Source organism: Perognathus longimembris, chromosome 24, assembly GCF_023159225.1.
Source record: "Perognathus longimembris pacificus isolate PPM17 chromosome 24, ASM2315922v1, whole genome shotgun sequence".
Classification (NCBI taxonomy): domain Eukaryota; kingdom Metazoa; phylum Chordata; class Mammalia; order Rodentia; family Heteromyidae; genus Perognathus; species Perognathus longimembris.
Genome location: NC_063184.1, coordinates 22,282,107 through 22,299,582, shown reverse-complemented (window position 1 = coordinate 22,299,582; position 17,476 = coordinate 22,282,107). Strand labels below are relative to the sequence as shown.

The following is a 17,476-nucleotide window of genomic DNA, read 5'->3' as shown; positions in this document are numbered from 1 at the left end:
AGGACATACCTTGATCAGTATTACCCTTTTATCATTCTTCCTCATCCTTTCTGTTCCTACCTATGACCTAAACTACCTTACATGTATGTATGTCTTTGTGTTTTTTTATGAGAAGTACCAAATATGATTAAAATAAAGTGCATTTATTTCTATGGATACCAGAACAAAATAACCCAGATTTATTGACTTAAACCACAGGAATCTTTTATCTCTATCCCCTTGCAATTCAAGAGGTCATACTTTGGATTCACATACACTGAAACTTATCTTACAGCCTACACTGTCTCTGGATGCCCCAAGGAATAATTATTTTTGGCTTATTTTACCTTGTGAGGCTGTCAGCATTCATTGGTTTGGGGTAGCACCACAGATTCTTCTCCATCAATTGACCCTTGTCAAGGGTCAAGGTGCCTCCTCTTCCTTAGTCAAATTTTCTCTCTGCTTCTCTCTAACAAATAGAGTTGTCATTGGATTAGGGAATACGTAAATAACCTGCGGCAATCTTCTGATCTAGGGCTTCTTAGCTCAGTTAATCTGCAAAGGCTCTTTTATAAATACAGTTAGATTTACAATTTCTAAGAATTAGGGTTTGATAACTCTGGGTGGCCATGATTCAATCTATGACAGTACTAAGCACCTTAAAATTAGATTTCTAATTTCTCATATATAGATACACACATATACATTATGTAAAGACATGCATATGTATATACATATGTGTATGTGTGCATTTGTGTGCGTGTACACAAACCAACAACCACCTCTGTCTTTTAATATTCAAATTGCTCCAACATTTGACACTACAGGCTTTTGACTTTGCTTCTGAAATGGGCCTCAGATGTTTCCTTTTTCTGTTTTTGTTGAATTTCTCTTTGATTAAGCTCAAAGAGTTTGTACTAGGGTTCTCATGCTCTAATTTACATTTCACTGCTAATCTTTTGACCTGCCACTCACCTTCTACACAAACATCAGACATAGACTTGTAAAACATCAATCTTATTGTATCCCGTACTTAATCATCTGTCTCACTGTCAGACACGCACACGCCTACACACACACACACTCACACACACACACACACCCTTCCCTGATGTTCCAGCCACACAGCATTATTCACTGCTCCTTGAGCAATTTATCTCCTACGTTTGATCAAGTTATTCTGAGTATATAGTACTCATACCTATGTTTTTTGGTTGAACATTTTCTGCACAGATATTAAAACTCTAGTAAACTATTCCACGTTCTACTTTTCCCCTGAATCTTAGTCTTACTTTTCTTTATATGCGATTTTAATACCCCGTGTAGCATGGTTTATTATACTTAATTATCTGCTCTTTGTGATTTGTATTTTATACTATGGTTATATTTTGTAACATGATCATTGATGGGTCTTACCTGTCTTTGTATTCTCAATTGTTCACATGGCTTCTGGCATAGAGCAGATTCTCATAAACATCTGAAGATCTAAATAAATTGAAGTCTTTGGTACATTTACACTATCCAGTTTAACAATTTTTTTCATAATCATAAGTATGGTTAATGAGCTCAGCAAAATACAAAGAAAACTAGAAAATCAATAGGGAATATTGTACATAAAAAGAATTACAGAACTATTGACTCAAATAGCATTTCATGTCATACAGATAACATAGTAAGACTAATATCAAAATGGAATTTAATATATAATATATACATATATGCATATATTATATAGTATATAGACACATATACTATGTATATTATATGTATATATGTCTATATATATAATATATGTTATATTTTTTTGTTGGTCCTGGGGCTTGAACTCAGAACCTGACCACTGTCCCTGGCTTCTTTTTACTCAAGGCTGGCACTCTCCCACTTGAGCCACAGAGCCACTTCCAGCTTTTTCTGTGTATGTAGTACTGAGGAATCAAAATCAGGGCTTCATGCATGCAAGGCAAACACTCTATGCTAAGCCACATTCCCAGCCCTGTTTTAACAGTTTAAAAATATCCATTTGTCAAGACTATTAGGATTCTTTGAGTAAATTAGTTCAAAATTTAAGTCCAAAAAATCCTTAGCAGATAATTAGTAAGCCAAGGGTCCCTCAGGCACCATGAAGTGTGAACAAATGTGAAGATTTAGTTATACCTATAGATGCCACTGTTTTCATTCATCACAGCACTGTCATTTTCTTGGGTGTGTGTTCTAACAACGTGGTGACAAAACTATAATTAGACATCATTTTTTTTTTTTTTTTTTTTTTTTTTTGGCCAGTCCTGGGCCTTGGACTCAGGGCCTGAGCACTGTCCCTGGCTTCCTTTTGCTCAAGGCTAGCACTCTGCCACTTGAGCCGCAGCGCCCCTTCTGGCCGTTTTCCATATATGTGGTGCTGGGGAATCAAACCCAGAGCTTCAAGTGTAGGAGGCAAGCACTCTTGCCACTAGGCCATATTCCCAGCCCTTAATCTCTGTCTTAATTGGCAAGTGAATTTAGCCCTGAAGGATCGGACAAGTTCATCCTCTGAGCAGATGACTGGTTCAAAGATGGAGGAAGAGTTTAAACAAGATCAATTGTCTACTTCCGTTCATCCAAGAGACATTTTCAGGAACAACTGGATAAAAAGAATCTCCATTGTATTGGCATATGTAGATATTAAAATGATGTCTAGAGGCTGGGGATATGGCCTAGTGGCAAGAGTGCTTGCCTCCTACACTTGAAGCTCTGGGTTTGATTCCCCAGCACCACATATATGGAAAACGGCCAGAAGGGGCGCTGTGGCTCAGGTGGCAGAGTGTTAGCCTTGATCGGGAAGAAGCCAGAGACCACGCTGAGGCCCTGAGTCCAAGGCCCAGGACTGGCCAAAAAAAAAAAAAAAGATAGACATTAAGAACTATAAATGGAGATTAATCATCTAACGGTAAGGAGAGTATACTGCACCAAAGTGATGATATATGAACAGAAGCAGCAGTTGGTATGTAAGTAGCACTTACACACTTACATGCACTTCTTGTCCGTAACTGTGTGAGCAAGGGAATATTGTACTCAGGGAAATCAGAAGAGTACTCAAGTTTTACTCAGCTTGAAGTGACTAAGGTCGAATTTAAATTCTGTTCTTCTAATCTAGAATTTGGGCTCCTAATAAGACAATATTTCTGGGGGAAAATAAATAAAATATTTTTTTAAACCCAACAATCCATGAATGTTATAACTCCCAACTACAAAGATGGAATTATGGATTTCTGAGATACTAAGAAAATTATTTGCCTGTCATAAGGGCCTCATTATTATTTTCTGTGTGTTTTCTATTTTTGCTGCTATGCAAATTGCATTTAAATTGCAGGATGCATATAACACTTTGTATTTCAGTCCAATTGTAAGAAAGTACTTATTGTGGTGAATCAAAGAAAAACAGGCGAACTAAGAGAACCATACAATATAACATGATAAAATGGTAGCACATCTTAGTCTTCAAGAATCTCAGAATTCATCTTTCTAAGGAATTGCAAAGAAACTTTGTACACCAAGAAACTAATTTAAGTTGGGTCTTTAAGGAATATGACAGCTTGAAAAGGCAGACAAAGGCTTTCTAGAGGAATAGAATTATGAATATAGGTTTGATGATGGGAATGACAATAGTTTTCAGTTTCCCTTGGACATTTCCCTTTGCATTTCCATTGCTCTAACTATACTTCACTCCATAATGGCTTCTCCTCTCTTGCATTGCATGATATCCTTTTTTTTTCATTGTGTGCATCTCATTTTGTTCATTAATGACTTCCTCTTTATTTTTCTCCTCCTTTTAAGATTTCATCATCCCAGGAAGGCCCTTTTAGTAGACTCCAAAAGGATTTCTATGCCCCTAAATGGTTCCTTCCCCTTTCATTAATTTTTCATTCTGCTCCCAAACTAGTCATCTATAAACAGTGCATTTATCACGAATATGTGTTTATAATTAATTGTTATTGTAAAGATGATGTACAGGCAGTTTGGGGTTATGAAAATAAGTTAATGAATACCTTTCTTTTAAAATATTATTCAAAAAGAATGTGCGTTTATAATACCATTGAAACCAAACAGAATCCATATTCACAACAGTAATGTAAATGCCATACAACCAAGAAAAGGTAGTCACTTTTAAGGCCTTCCCACCTAATACCCGATTTTTAAGATTATTCTGAAAATATCTATATCTCTCAGGCACTTAAATAGGTCCAAAATATGTAAGCACATGATGCCTTGCACGGGTGGCCATGATACTTTCCCAGAGAATGCCAAATAACACCTATACTTGGTGGAGACACATATTGTTTGTTACAGATTCACTCTGCCTTATCTCAGCTATGTTAATCTCCTAAGCTTCAAACTCCTTTATAATCATTTTATTCTTTGTATTCCATCTTACTATCCATCATTTCCTGAAGGAAGCATCCTTTCTTTCTTTCAATCACTCTTTGCCAGTTACTTTGTTTTATTGTGTTTCCCACAAGGACTTACCAACTCTGGATAAGAGCCATGTCTTCTTCAACTTTTGCACTTCAAAGTGACTCTTTCTTGATTTATGGGTATTATTTATTTCTCTGGAATAAGTCTCTGCTGAGCAGCCAATCTTTGCTTTGCAGAGTCCTAAGCGTTATTACCACCAGTTGTGTGTGATTAGCTTCTTTCGTGTACATCATGAATGGCATTAGCTATGTGCCATTCTGGTAGACCTGAGATATGGTCACTATAGTCACTTTTATTTTTCTATGATCCAAGTTAAGAGTACCAATTGGGAAAATTTGCTAGAGTCTGTAGAAAGTTGCCTCTAAAACGAAAAGATCAAGGTAAGTGCAAGAAATACATTTATGAATGCTTGAAACAGAAAGTATGACAGATTTATCTCTATTATATTAGGGAATTTTCATACTATTGTGTATGGCCTTGAGTGGCAAAGGATTGTTTCCATGTCAATTCTTGGTTTCAAATGCATCTGTGTCACTTTCCACTTAAATACCTAAGTCAGGTAAAATGCTCTGCCAAGTCAGGTCCTTGTGTCCTGAACAGATGTTGGCATACAGATGAAGACAATTTGTTTTCAGAGATATCGTTTTTAAAATGTGTTCTTTGTGCCTCGGGGGCACTGTGATGTATTAGCTGTGTAGATTCAGGTTTCAAAGTGAGTACCAAACTTTGATTAAATAACTTTACCATTTCAGAAGCAGTGCAGGGTAATGATAAACCACACATGAGGAAACAGGAGTAGCAGGAATCTCCCTGATGTCCCGGTGGTTTTCTTCTTACTTCCTGATCTCAAACCTTTCCATTTTGTATTATTCTGATACAGGGGCTTGAGCTCAGGTCTGGGCATTGTTCCTTAATTTTTTGTTTATTTATTTATTTATTTTTGCTCAGCACTGGACATTGCACTTGAACCACAGCTCCATTTTTGGCTTTTTTGCTGGTCAATTGGAGATTAGAATCTTAGGGACTTTCCTGCCCAGCCTAGTTCTGAACCATGATCCCCCAGCTCAGCTTCCTAAGTAGCTAGAATTATAGGTGTGAGCCACTCGTCCCTGGCTTGACCTCAGTCCTTAAATTCAGTGCCTAACCATTCACATCCTTTATATTATTTTTTCTGCTTTCTGTATCCCGTTTTACTTCCTTGGTGTCATTTCCTCACAGAATCCATCTGTTCTGCCTTTAATCCTTTCTTTATCTAGTTTCAGTTACAATATGCTACTTTGTATTTTTTAACACATATTTTGCAGTAAATTTTTCAAGATTCTTATTGACTCGAACTAGTCAGTATGATTTATTGAACATACAATTGACTAGGAGGTACCTTTCACCTCCTGTGTTCAGAAATTTCTTCAAAACTCACAAATGAATAATTTAAGGCCTATTATAAGGAAGATATTTAATATGGCCCATAATCTAAAACTAGCAATAAAAAAAATTTGGTAAAGCAAATACTTCTTCTAACTAAAAGTCTCATAGGTAGTGTGGTTTCAACATGAAACCACAAAAAGCACTCCAGTTGGCCATGTACTGTGCAATCTATTTGCAGGCCTGCCTAATTCCCAAATAACAAATATTGGGTAAGGTTCATATGATAATAGCTGTAAAAAATAGAGAGAAAGAGAGAGAGAGAGAATGCTTGAAAGTGTTGTATTTCTTTTAAACAGCTAATTATTTTCCTGTCTCCTAAAATCTCTTTTATAATTTCATCCATTTATGCCTTCTACTGAAGAAATTGTCAAATTACTTTTCTGTTGGAAGACAAAAATTGTCCTTTTCTAATTTGAAAGCTCTTATGAGTTGTGTTACTGATGGCCTATATGTTAAAGTATTCTTTGAAGCATGTTTCTGTTTTGAACAGCCTTGGGAGACAGAATGAGAGTTCACCTCCCTCACAAAGGGCAGAGATGTTATCTGTCCAGAATAATATAGGTGAACTCTTCAAAAACAAGGGGTAGCAGGCTTATCACCCATAAAATAGTTCTCTAAACTCAGGGTTTCTTCTCTTCCACTGGCTTATGCAGTCATCAACTGACCCTAATTATATCATTCTGTGGAAATTAGGCATGAGGAAATAGTTCCTATGCAGTTGCTTCTATTGTGACAGAATTTGTCTCTGACCCAATAGTCCCATGGCTACTGCTAATATCCTGAATTGAAGACCATCTGTTAGCTTGCGTGGAGAGTAAAAATCTGAGACCATTCAGTCTTTTGACAATATTCAGATGGGTTATTGTGATTCATTTTACTATCTTGAAATTATTAAAATACTGCAGAAAGCAGCACCTGGTTGAAATCATCGAGACCTAGATGTCTGAAGGGGGAAGAAACAAGGAAGTGAATACCTAAAGCTAGTTAGCTTGCATCTGCTTTATTCAATTCTGTGTCGCTAACATTACCCTGTTCTAAAACATTAACCACGGCTGTGGATAAGGAAGGACATCATATTTCTGCAGAAAGGACCAGAGAATGTCATTCCAAGGACAAGGAAGCAACTAGACTTTTTAAAGAAAGAAAACTTTAACCTCTCCTCTCAATGTTTTTCTTTTGTTCTTTATCGAGTCTGCAACTACATACACTCCAAGCACAGGATTTCAGGTTTTCATTGTGACATTGCACAGGTTTCTGGCATCTATTTCGCCCCTTATTTCCCCAGGGTTGGTTTTACTGGAAGCCAGAGAGCTTGCTTTTATGCCATCAAATATGTTTAAACCGTGAGTTATAAATCTAAATCACCTTTTACAGGAAGCTAATGAACCAGTGAACCAATTCATGTTTTTTGTGTGAAAACAAATGTCACCTCAGATTAACCAAATAATGAAGAAAAGCTTTTACTTTGTTCAAATATTCCAACTCACAAACAAAGAAGAAATGCTGGGATTAGAGCACTAACATTTGGACATCTACATTATAATTGTGAGGGCTACTATAATAAATTACCACAGACTGGGTAACTGAAACAACAGAAATTTATTTTCTCATAGGTATAAAGTCTGATAACCCAAAGGCAAGGAGCCAGCAGATTTGCTTTATTTTCTGAAGAGCATCTCCTAGGCTTACAGGTGACATCCCCTTTCTGTATCCTATTATAGGTTTTCTTTTCTTTGCATTGATGATATCTCTATTAGATGTGATTCATCTGTCCTTCCTGTAGGAATCTCAGTCTAGTTGGCTTGGCTCCACCCACATGACTTCTTTTAACCAGAATTAGCTCTTTAAAGTCATATTCTGTACTGTTGGTGTTAGGGCTGCAATATATTGATTGGGGAGAGGAAATAATTATCACTTACATTACTGAAAGTAATAAACAATAACCCATGATTGATTGTTTTACTAGGAGTGAAGAAAACAAACATGAACTAAGTTAATTGATACTCTAGATTTTACTAATTTGCAGATCACATGATCAAAAGAGCAACAAGTTAGGGACAGAGGGACTCAGCCCACAAATTCTAGAACTTGGATAGCTGAAGACAAGTGGAAGCAGAATAAAAAAAAATGACTCAAGAGCATTTAACTCAGGAAATATGGGTGCTAATTTGAGTAAAGAAAATTTAAATGACTGGATAATTTGTGATACTAAGAAATTCTCCTAATTTTTTATAAATGACAAAGTTTTAGAAATTATACTCAAAAGCTCATATAGATATATAGTAGATATAGGTGACATAAATTATTAATATCACACATATATTATAAATACTATGAGTAATATATACTTGAAATGTTCCATGATATGTTGAAAAACGTTTATGTTGACATTTTAAATATTATAAATGTACACTAAATGGTAGTTGATACATCTGTTTAGTTGTTTTCCTAGGGTAATGATACATTGGATGAGTCAAACCAGCTGCCTCTGCACAGTTTTTTTGGTGAAGTTAATTATGTGTACTGTGGGGCTGGCTAGGTTTGGGAGAGCTAGATCTGCTTGAAGGACACTGATTTTGGCATTTCAAACTACCTTACATGATTATTTACCTTTGATGTCACCCTCACTAGCATACTATTCTGGTCATTTGTGCTAACCCTTCCAGATGTTTCTCTGATAACGCTTCGCTTGATAAATTTAGACTTCACACAGCAGTACATGTCCTTTTACCCTCCTGTCCTAAATATGTTTCAAAATATGTCCAATCCAGCTGTTAAGTTGACTGCATAAAATATTGTAATCACACTTTGGAGAATTGAGATGATGCTTGAAGTGTTTCCAGTTTTCTTCCCTCTCTGGAATAGATAACAACTTTACCAGGAATTCAAAATCCACACTTCAATATTTTGCTTTCCACAGCAACCTTGCGTTTTGACAAACATAAGTAGCAAAAGTTTATTTGGGCTCATACTTTCACAGATTTCCATCCACAGAGCACTTATGCAGCCAGCAAGTGCCAACACCTAGGTTTTAGTCCTTAATTTCCAAACCAAAAGAACAACAGTAATAAGAATAACCTCTTGTGATGAGTTATTTCTCTTTTCCTACTGACAGTATTCTTGTCTTTGTCTTTCAAAGTTTGATATAATGCGACTTGGTACTTGTGTGATTCACACTTCATTTGTCACTATAATAAACACATTTTGTGAATAGGAGGGGTTATTTTGGGTTAATTTAGTCCATGAAGGGCTGGCTCTGTTCTTCAGTCTGTGGTGAGGCAGAACATCATGGTAGATGGGCGTAATGGAGCTGCTCACCCCCTGACAGGAAGCAGAATAATGGGAGGAAATGACCAGGGCACAGACATACTGTTCTAAAGCACACCCCTAACAGCCCACTTGCACCATCTGCTCCCACCTTCTACAGCTTAACCTGTCCCAATAGGCTTTGCAAATTTTGCATCCACTAGTGGATTAAACCATCGATTGGTTCAGAATCCTCACAATATACTTTTTTTCTGAAAACGCCCTTACAAGTCACCAGGGGTTCCCTAGTCCCAGTAAGTTGACTGAATTAACCATTGCAGTCTAGGTCTCTTTGGGTTCAGTCAATCTAAAGTATGTTGAGGTTCTTGTTTATATTTCTGTGCTTTCATTAAATTTGGGAAGAATTTGGGAATATCTGTTCTTCTCTTTCTCCTCTTGTGATCTTCATAGTGTGTATATTGATCACATGATGGCCTCCCAGCGCTCCTTTCTGCTTTGTTCATTTTCCTTCAATATTTTTTGTTTGTTAGTCAGACCCAATCATTTCCATTAGGCAATCTTTTAGTCCATTGATTCTTCTATCTGTTCAAACTTATCTCTGAATCCTTCTGGTGAATTTTTATTGCAGTTATTGTACATCAAAAGCCCAGGATTGTTTGTTTATTTGTAAGTTTTCTGTCTCTGTTGATAATGCTGTCTCATTCATTAGATTCATTAGATTCTTGACGTTCTCCACATTTTTCTTTAGATATGTGAACATTTTTAAAACAGTTGTTGTCTAAAATTTCTGCCACAAAATCTTTTCCAGGGACAATTTGTTTTATTTTTGCCTTTGAATAGGTATACATTCATGTGTCTTTGTAGAACTTTTTCTTTTAGCTGAAAGCCAGATGTTTAAATACAATATTATGATTCCTCTGAAATTAGTTTTACCTCCTCCCTTAAGGGTTGTTGACTTTCATTTTTGTTTTAATTGGTACAGAATATCACAGTGCCATGTTTCCTCCAATCATATAAGCTTAAGTACTTCTTAGGTCTTTCCTGAATTTATTTCTTTCCCTTGGTATACATGATGATTTTTTTAATCTCCAATGAGTATGTGGTTTTAAATTTCTTACCCTTGACAACCTGGTTCCAATGGGATAAAAGAAAAATGAATGTGGTAATTTGGACATCCGTGCTGGCTATTTAGAGGGTTTGGCAGTGTCTTCAGCCAGAGAGTGAAGGCATACAACAATGGGCCTGCTTAGTCCTTTGTTGTACCAGAAGCAAACATCAGTGATCAAAGCACAGATCCTTAATCTTTGGAGTACAGGATTCTCTTTGCTGTGCTACTCTTATAAGCTCGTGGGACACGTGGATGGCTACTTGCCGCAAACTTAGGAGTATAGGATAGTAGCTACTATTGCACTAAAACCTAAATCTGAGCAAATGAATTTGTGCCATGCATAGTACTTGTATTACTGCCCACTATTGCTAAATCTCTTGAAGATTATGGTGTTCAGTTAGTTTTGATTTTTTCTTATGCCACAAAGATGCGAGTATTTATAGCTAATAGTTGCCAATGAATGTATGTATGGAGAGTATTTAGGATCATTAATAAAAAGAGAGTAATGAGAAAAACATGGAAATTCACAAAGAAATCAAGCTCTTTTTTCTACTGTGGGAGCATTTTTCAACATGCCTAATGAGGAATTCATGATTTATGGGAGTCTCGATTGTTTAAATGTTCGTAATAGTCTGCAATGAAATATAAATTGTTTTCAAAGCTGGTAAGAATGCTCAGAGGCACAGTCAATCATTTGGTGATTCACAGTTACCAATAAAACACAGCACTCCATTTTCATTTGGAGTTTAAGCACAGGAATCTGATAAGGATGCCTGAAAGGAAAAATTAAACAGTGACCTAGACAAAGGAGTCAGGTTATTTGTAGCTAAGATAAACTGATTGCAATGCTTGATTTACAGTGAGAGTGATGGGGAAATTGGAATGAGAAACACTCTTGTGTTCTTCACAGGAATGGTTTTTGCTATGAGCACAATCATATCAAATGATTGCAGAATCTCAATGTTAGTCAGCACTTTATGAGATTAGTTGACTTATCCATCACCTTCAGATGAAAGACTTCCTGCCACAATGGTTTCCTGCTGAGATTAATTCATTCTTTCAGAAAAATAGGAATCATTATGTCATTCATTGATAAAGATTTTTGTGTGAACTATATATTAGATCTCATTTGAGGAGATTTGTATTCATCACAGAGTACAAGAGGCACAGATCTATGACTTCGCTGGGGAACACAAAAGACATTATCAGCTTTCCCCAATCACTATAAATTACTCTTACTGATAATAATACTTCCAGTACTTTAAATGTGTTTTACTTGGGTTTTTCTGTATTGTAATAAACATTCCACAAAAGAAACTCTAAGAAGCTGTGCATTGTGAAAGAAGAGATATTTTTCTGTAATAAACTATTTCAATAAGGGTCAAAAAGTTAATTTCAGTGTAAGTAAAAATTAACTCTTTAAACAAATAAATGCTTCTTTTTGGTTACTCTTTTCCCTTCATTGGTGTATAATGTTTAGTCATACATCTTTTGATTCTATATAATGGAAAGCAATGAGCAGAGGGCGGAAGGAAGGCGAAGAGGGAAGAAGAGGGAAGAAGGAAGGGAAGGAGGGAGGAAGAGAGGAGGAAAGAAATGGGGCATTACAATACCCTTGTTAACTTTATGCAAGAATGTGTTTTGTTCAGAACTGCATAATAGGTATGCGAGTAAACACAAAATTGATTAAGATGGAGTCCTTGACATTAGGGGTTAATTACTTAATGGAGGAAATTAGGAAACATGGTGATCATTCAAATGTGATTTTTTTAAGTGAACTTCTACTTAAAATGTCTCAAGTGAAAAAGAATGAAAGAAAGAAATTCAGCAATTTTTAAGTTTGTGATCATTAATGTTAAACTATTAGAGAAAATAATATTCTGATCAGGGAGGAAAGGAAAGCAAATAGTTTTTTAAGTAGGAAGAACCACCCTGAAAAAACCATGCAAGTTGTCAGGAATATGATTTAGAGTCAGACTGGAAACCTGTGGAGCTTTTTCCATTCTGTTTTAGAGTAAAAAAGTCATGAGAACAACAGGAGTTTCAACTCACCCTTTCATGTTGGAGGGCCTGCTATGTTCTCAGATACACACACACACCATGACAAGAACCAGAACACAGCTATGGACAAGCCACGGTCATCATTCTGGCTTCACAGTTTATAGGTTTCTATCTTATTTGAAGAAAGGAAAAATAAAGAGCTCATTTGAGAAAGTGTCCCTAGTTAACTTTTACAAAAGTTACCAGTTAAGTGATGTTACATAATAAGGTTAAGTTGCCACCCTATGAGTTTGTATTCCCTGAGTGCCGGAAAACGTTTAGGAGCAATCATGGCTGCAGTTTAAAACCCCTGAAAAGGCTTAAAAGATACTGAAAACTAGTCTCACCCCTAGAGAAGCTGATTTCATTGTTTCAGTGTTTTCAGGAGGCATTAGGATATTCTTAAGTTTCCTTAGGTACTTTATTATGCAGCCACTTCTGAGAAGAGTAGCTTTAGAGGTATGCTTCATCACCAAACCAGAAAGTCACCTCTGAGGATGGGACTAAGAAAGGAACAAAACAATTATGCTATAAAGAATGATTACATCAAGTAGTTCTTTAGTCATTATATGCCAAAGATTCTTCTTAGTGCTTGACATATTTGAAATCAATCAGTTCTCCCAACAAAGCTATGAAGAAACCATGAGAAAACTGAGGCCTGCTAACATACACCCATTACATGTGAGAGTAAAAGAAGACATATTTAGTAAGGGTAAGAGAGAGGGAGCAATTCTGAAAGACTGAGGACTTACCAGACAGAAATTTCTGAGTTTGGAAAAGACTGGTTAGAAAACAAAAGCATTAAGTTTTCTTTGTATATATTAGCCTATGATCTATGTTACAGTGCTATTAGTTAATTGTGTTTCAGTGAAATTGTTTTGGGAATGTATATACCTAAATTGTGTGAGTTAGCACAAATTAAAATTAATTTCATGTACTATATAAAATTAGGTGGGTGCTTGAACCTAAGCAGTCCAGTGTTGGATATTGTAATGTAAAGTGCTTTGATATAGTGCCTCTAAACAGAGTATAATGATGGTTTTACCCAAAGAAGTATTAGAAAAGAGAGCATATTTTACTATAATGTCAAAGTATTACTAAACAAGGTAAATACCAGTTGATAACTGAGATTTCATCCTTGACTATTTCCTTAATCATGTGTACATATGTATGTGTACATGTGTATATATTACTTCTCATGTTGTATTTTGTAGAAATCACTTGTCACATTCATCTTCTTAGCACAGAAGTGTTTGTCTTTCAGTAGTAAATCAGGGAGACATAAGCATTCAAATCACGTGCTTCATTTTTCCTGGTTTTTCAAAAGCATTTTCTCCTGGAAGAAACTCAAGTACTAAGGTTATTCCACATTAGCTTAAAAAAAAAAGAAAAGAAAAGGACTGGTACTTCATGGTAATAACCAAAGTGTAGAAATAGATTCTTAGGAGCATATAATCATCCTCTAGGGAGCAGGTCTTACAAATTGAACCTCTTTTACAGGTGGAAAAATGCCATAAAGAAAATTATTATTGAGAGGATTACTGACATACTGCATTCCTATGTATGTCTAAGCAAGAAAGCATTCCAATTTAGCTCTATAAAGCATGTGTCAGAGTCAACCTGCCACGTGTATTCTTTCTCACACCTTCAATCCCATTAGAGAAGTTGTATTTACCCAATAAAAACTGCATGTGTATAAATGGCTAGCTTTCGTGCTGATTTACCTATGCCTTTGATATTTCCTCTGTTGGTGTGAAGGCTGCGGGTAGAATGAAGTATCGTGTCTGCTAGCATGCAGTCTCAGTGCTGTAGATATTTCATGCCCTATGGCTGAAGCTATGGTAGTATAGCCAGGCTTTGTTTGTTCCATATGACTACAAGCTAATAAATGTTGGGCATTCCATTCGCTATTCAATTAAGAGCTCTCTTGACTCCTCTTATTAAAGTCTACAAACTACTGAGTGTAAAATTAAAGTGGAGCAGTTCAGCTCTTTTTGACATCTAAAGCTGCCTGAAAAATAGGGATATAAAACTCCAGAGTCAAAAGTCATCCTTTAGAACCCATGGATGAATGAAAACTGAAAACATGGAAAAGAAAAGAGTAAATACTTAACACTGTGATCGTTGCTATATGTAACGATAGAAGCAAGCGTCTCTGCTCATATAAATATGTCAACCAGCTTGCTGAACACATGGTATTACATTGATTTTAACAGAAGGCTTACATGGCTATTATTGCTAAAGCTCCAATGAAGGAAATAATTAGAACGCTAAGCATTTCAAAGGTTTAAAATGACTTTAAGCAATAACCAGAGGATAATATAGGAAATCTATCTACTGCAATTGAAAGGATATGGATTTGGTTCTTAGATTTTCCGCTCTTCTAAGTAGTCTCTAGATTTTGAGACCATCAAAAGATGTGACTCTTGTTTTGCCATTAGCAAAGAGACTTGCTATAAATCTCATATACTGCAGGGAGCACTTTTATTATTTCCTATATAGAAAAGCACTCTTTGGAATAGATGATATAAGATCATGTGTGCATTATCTTTACCAGTCTGTGATATCCTTGTTAAAAAAAGAAAAAAAGTAACAGAAGCAAATACACAATCAGACATAAAAACAACCTTCTCCATATAGCCAGGGAAGTCAAATCGATGAAATTCCAAACAATGAACTCAGGGTTGTTAGATAGTCTCATGTTTGAACTTCAGTGTAAGTCTTTCAGGTTTTCTCAAATGCAATATTTGTCGGTCTTGCTCCATTGAGCTGAGTATTATCTCTTGTCAATACTAATTTAATTTAAATCTATACAAAACTAACTCATTTTATCACTTATTGTTGGGAAGAATAAAAGCCAAGCAGAATATCTTCAAGTGAACCTCAGGCACATGAGTGAGTGACTCAGATAGCAGAGCACCAGCCTCAGGCAAAAAAGCCAGGCAAGAGTGTGAGGTTCTGAGTTCAAATCCCAGTGCTGGCATACACGAAAATCCTTGAGAAATCCTCCAAAATAATCAAAATTTCCCCATGTTTTGACATCATGTCCTCATTCATCTGTAGTATATGTTTTTATAACATTTGTTATACATTTTAGTATGTATCTTAGTCTCAACAGGCTTCAGGATAAATGAAATATGTGTGACCTTAATTGTTAATAAGCTTGTGCTACAAAATAAAGTTCCATAGATAGATCGATACATAGATAGATGATAGATAGATGATAGATAGATAGATAGATAGATAGATAGATAGATAGATAGATAGATAAATACGTATAGTGCTGATACTGGAGCTTGAATACAGAGTCTGGGTACTATCCTCTATAAAAAAAAATGTGTGGGTTTGGATAGAGAATCATGAAAGGTAAAAAGTATTCATTACATGGAAGAGAATTGTGGTCTTAAAAAACACATACACACATATGTGAAAGAATATGACTAAGCATAAAAAATTTTTAAGTGAGAAAAAAATAGCATATGCAGAACAAATAATGTTAAGTTCCCACTGATGTTTACAGATGAGCTGTATTTTCCTCTTCTACCCGTTTTATATGTGTTTGTGTTATTTAACTTGCAACCTCTAAAGTACTGAATAGCTTGTAAACCAAGCTACTGTATTTAGCTATTCAAAGGGTACGTAATTCAGAAAAAATTGAAAGTCATACATAGAAATTTTTTGGTAATACCAGGCTGCTTGCTTGCTTTGCAGGTGCCCTACAACTTGAACCACACCTCCAGCACTGCTTTTGGCTAATTATTTGTAAATGGAGTTTGACTGGGCTGCCATTGAATGGCCAACCTCCAATTCTCACTTTTCTAGATAGAGGGGCTTACAGGTGTAAGCCACCAGTACCTGGCCAGAAATTATATATTTTATGTGTATTTCTAGAGTTTTACCAGCTGTGTTGCTTTCCCAGTAGCAACTATTTTGACTACTTAACATACAATCATACTTTTGTCAAGTTAGTGTTGATAAATCTGACTTAGGCAAATTGACAAGATGTTCTCCAAATTTAAAGAAAATAACCCTAAAGGAAAGAAAAATCTTCACATTGCTTTGGCATCTAATGCATTCTTACTGTGTTTGTGAGTCTTTCCTAAGGAGATGTCTGTTAAGCTTAAAAGTACGTAATATAGTTGTGGAATGTGGAGAGAGCAGAGCAGAAATTTAGCTCTTGACTGGATGTTATCACTGTCATTTTCCACCCTTTATGATTTGGTTTAGGAAAATAAAATCCTCTTGAAGTAATTAGAAAAAACACATGTCAAGGAATATAATTGAGGATAGACTTTAGTTGACCTCAGAAGAAAACAACAGCTCAGAAGAAATTTCACAAGGTTTTAAATTTGGCAAGAGAACTACAATATCTCTGATAATTAGACTTTCAACACATTTGGATTTGCTAATTGGATCTAAGTTCTAATTAGACTTTTTATGTAACTAAGACTGACATATCATTGTATGAATTTAATGTGCTTTTACAGTTGAAACCAACAATTAGCAGCCTTTTCCAAATTATTTTAATAAGGAAAATCCTGGCTTTGTTGTGCATATGGTGACATCCCCTTCACTTAGAATATATTATGGATATTTTAGTGTTCTTAATTAAACACCCTTTGGGAGCTCAAAGAGAAAGCTTGAGTTTTAATAGGACACACCTGAATCACTTATTTCTGAGGGATATTTCCCAGGGTATTGATGGCCTTTGGAAGCCACAAACAAAGCATGATATAACAGAATAAACCACAGCACTCATTAGGGGAAATGGCACAGATAACCAGGTGCCCCTATAATGATTCAGTTAATCAAACCATTTTCCACATGTGACTAAAGCTTTGTTCCACTTTTAAAGTGTGCAGATGAGAATAAATTTCCCAAAGTGTGGGCTGATAGTACAACAAGACGCTACTTCCTGTGTGGATTGCAGGATGGGGGGGGGGGGGGCATTCCCCTGGGAGTTCAGCACCTTGTGTTGCTTTCTGTTCTCAATCCAAATTATATAAGCTCTCTCTCTCTCTGCTCCTTATTTCTGACAGAAACTCATCAACTTTTAGCCCACTGAGGCAGTGATTTTCCAAACTGGCAGTCCTCAGTAAAGTGAGGACACATTGCAAGACTTTAAGGGGAAGGCTGTTAACAAAATAGCCTGTGCAAATGGAAAGTATTCACAAAAACAAGGCAAATAATGATGTTTGTTGTGCCCAG

The 17,476-nt window shown here is 35.9% G+C and overlaps 1 protein-coding gene across 3 annotated transcripts in view; it reads left to right on the top strand.

Moving 5' to 3' along the window:
• Positions 1–17,476, top strand: part of Grid2 (glutamate ionotropic receptor delta type subunit 2) — a 1,008,435-nt gene that overhangs the window by 699,703 nt on the left and 291,256 nt on the right. The gene's annotated exons all lie outside the window — the stretch shown is intronic.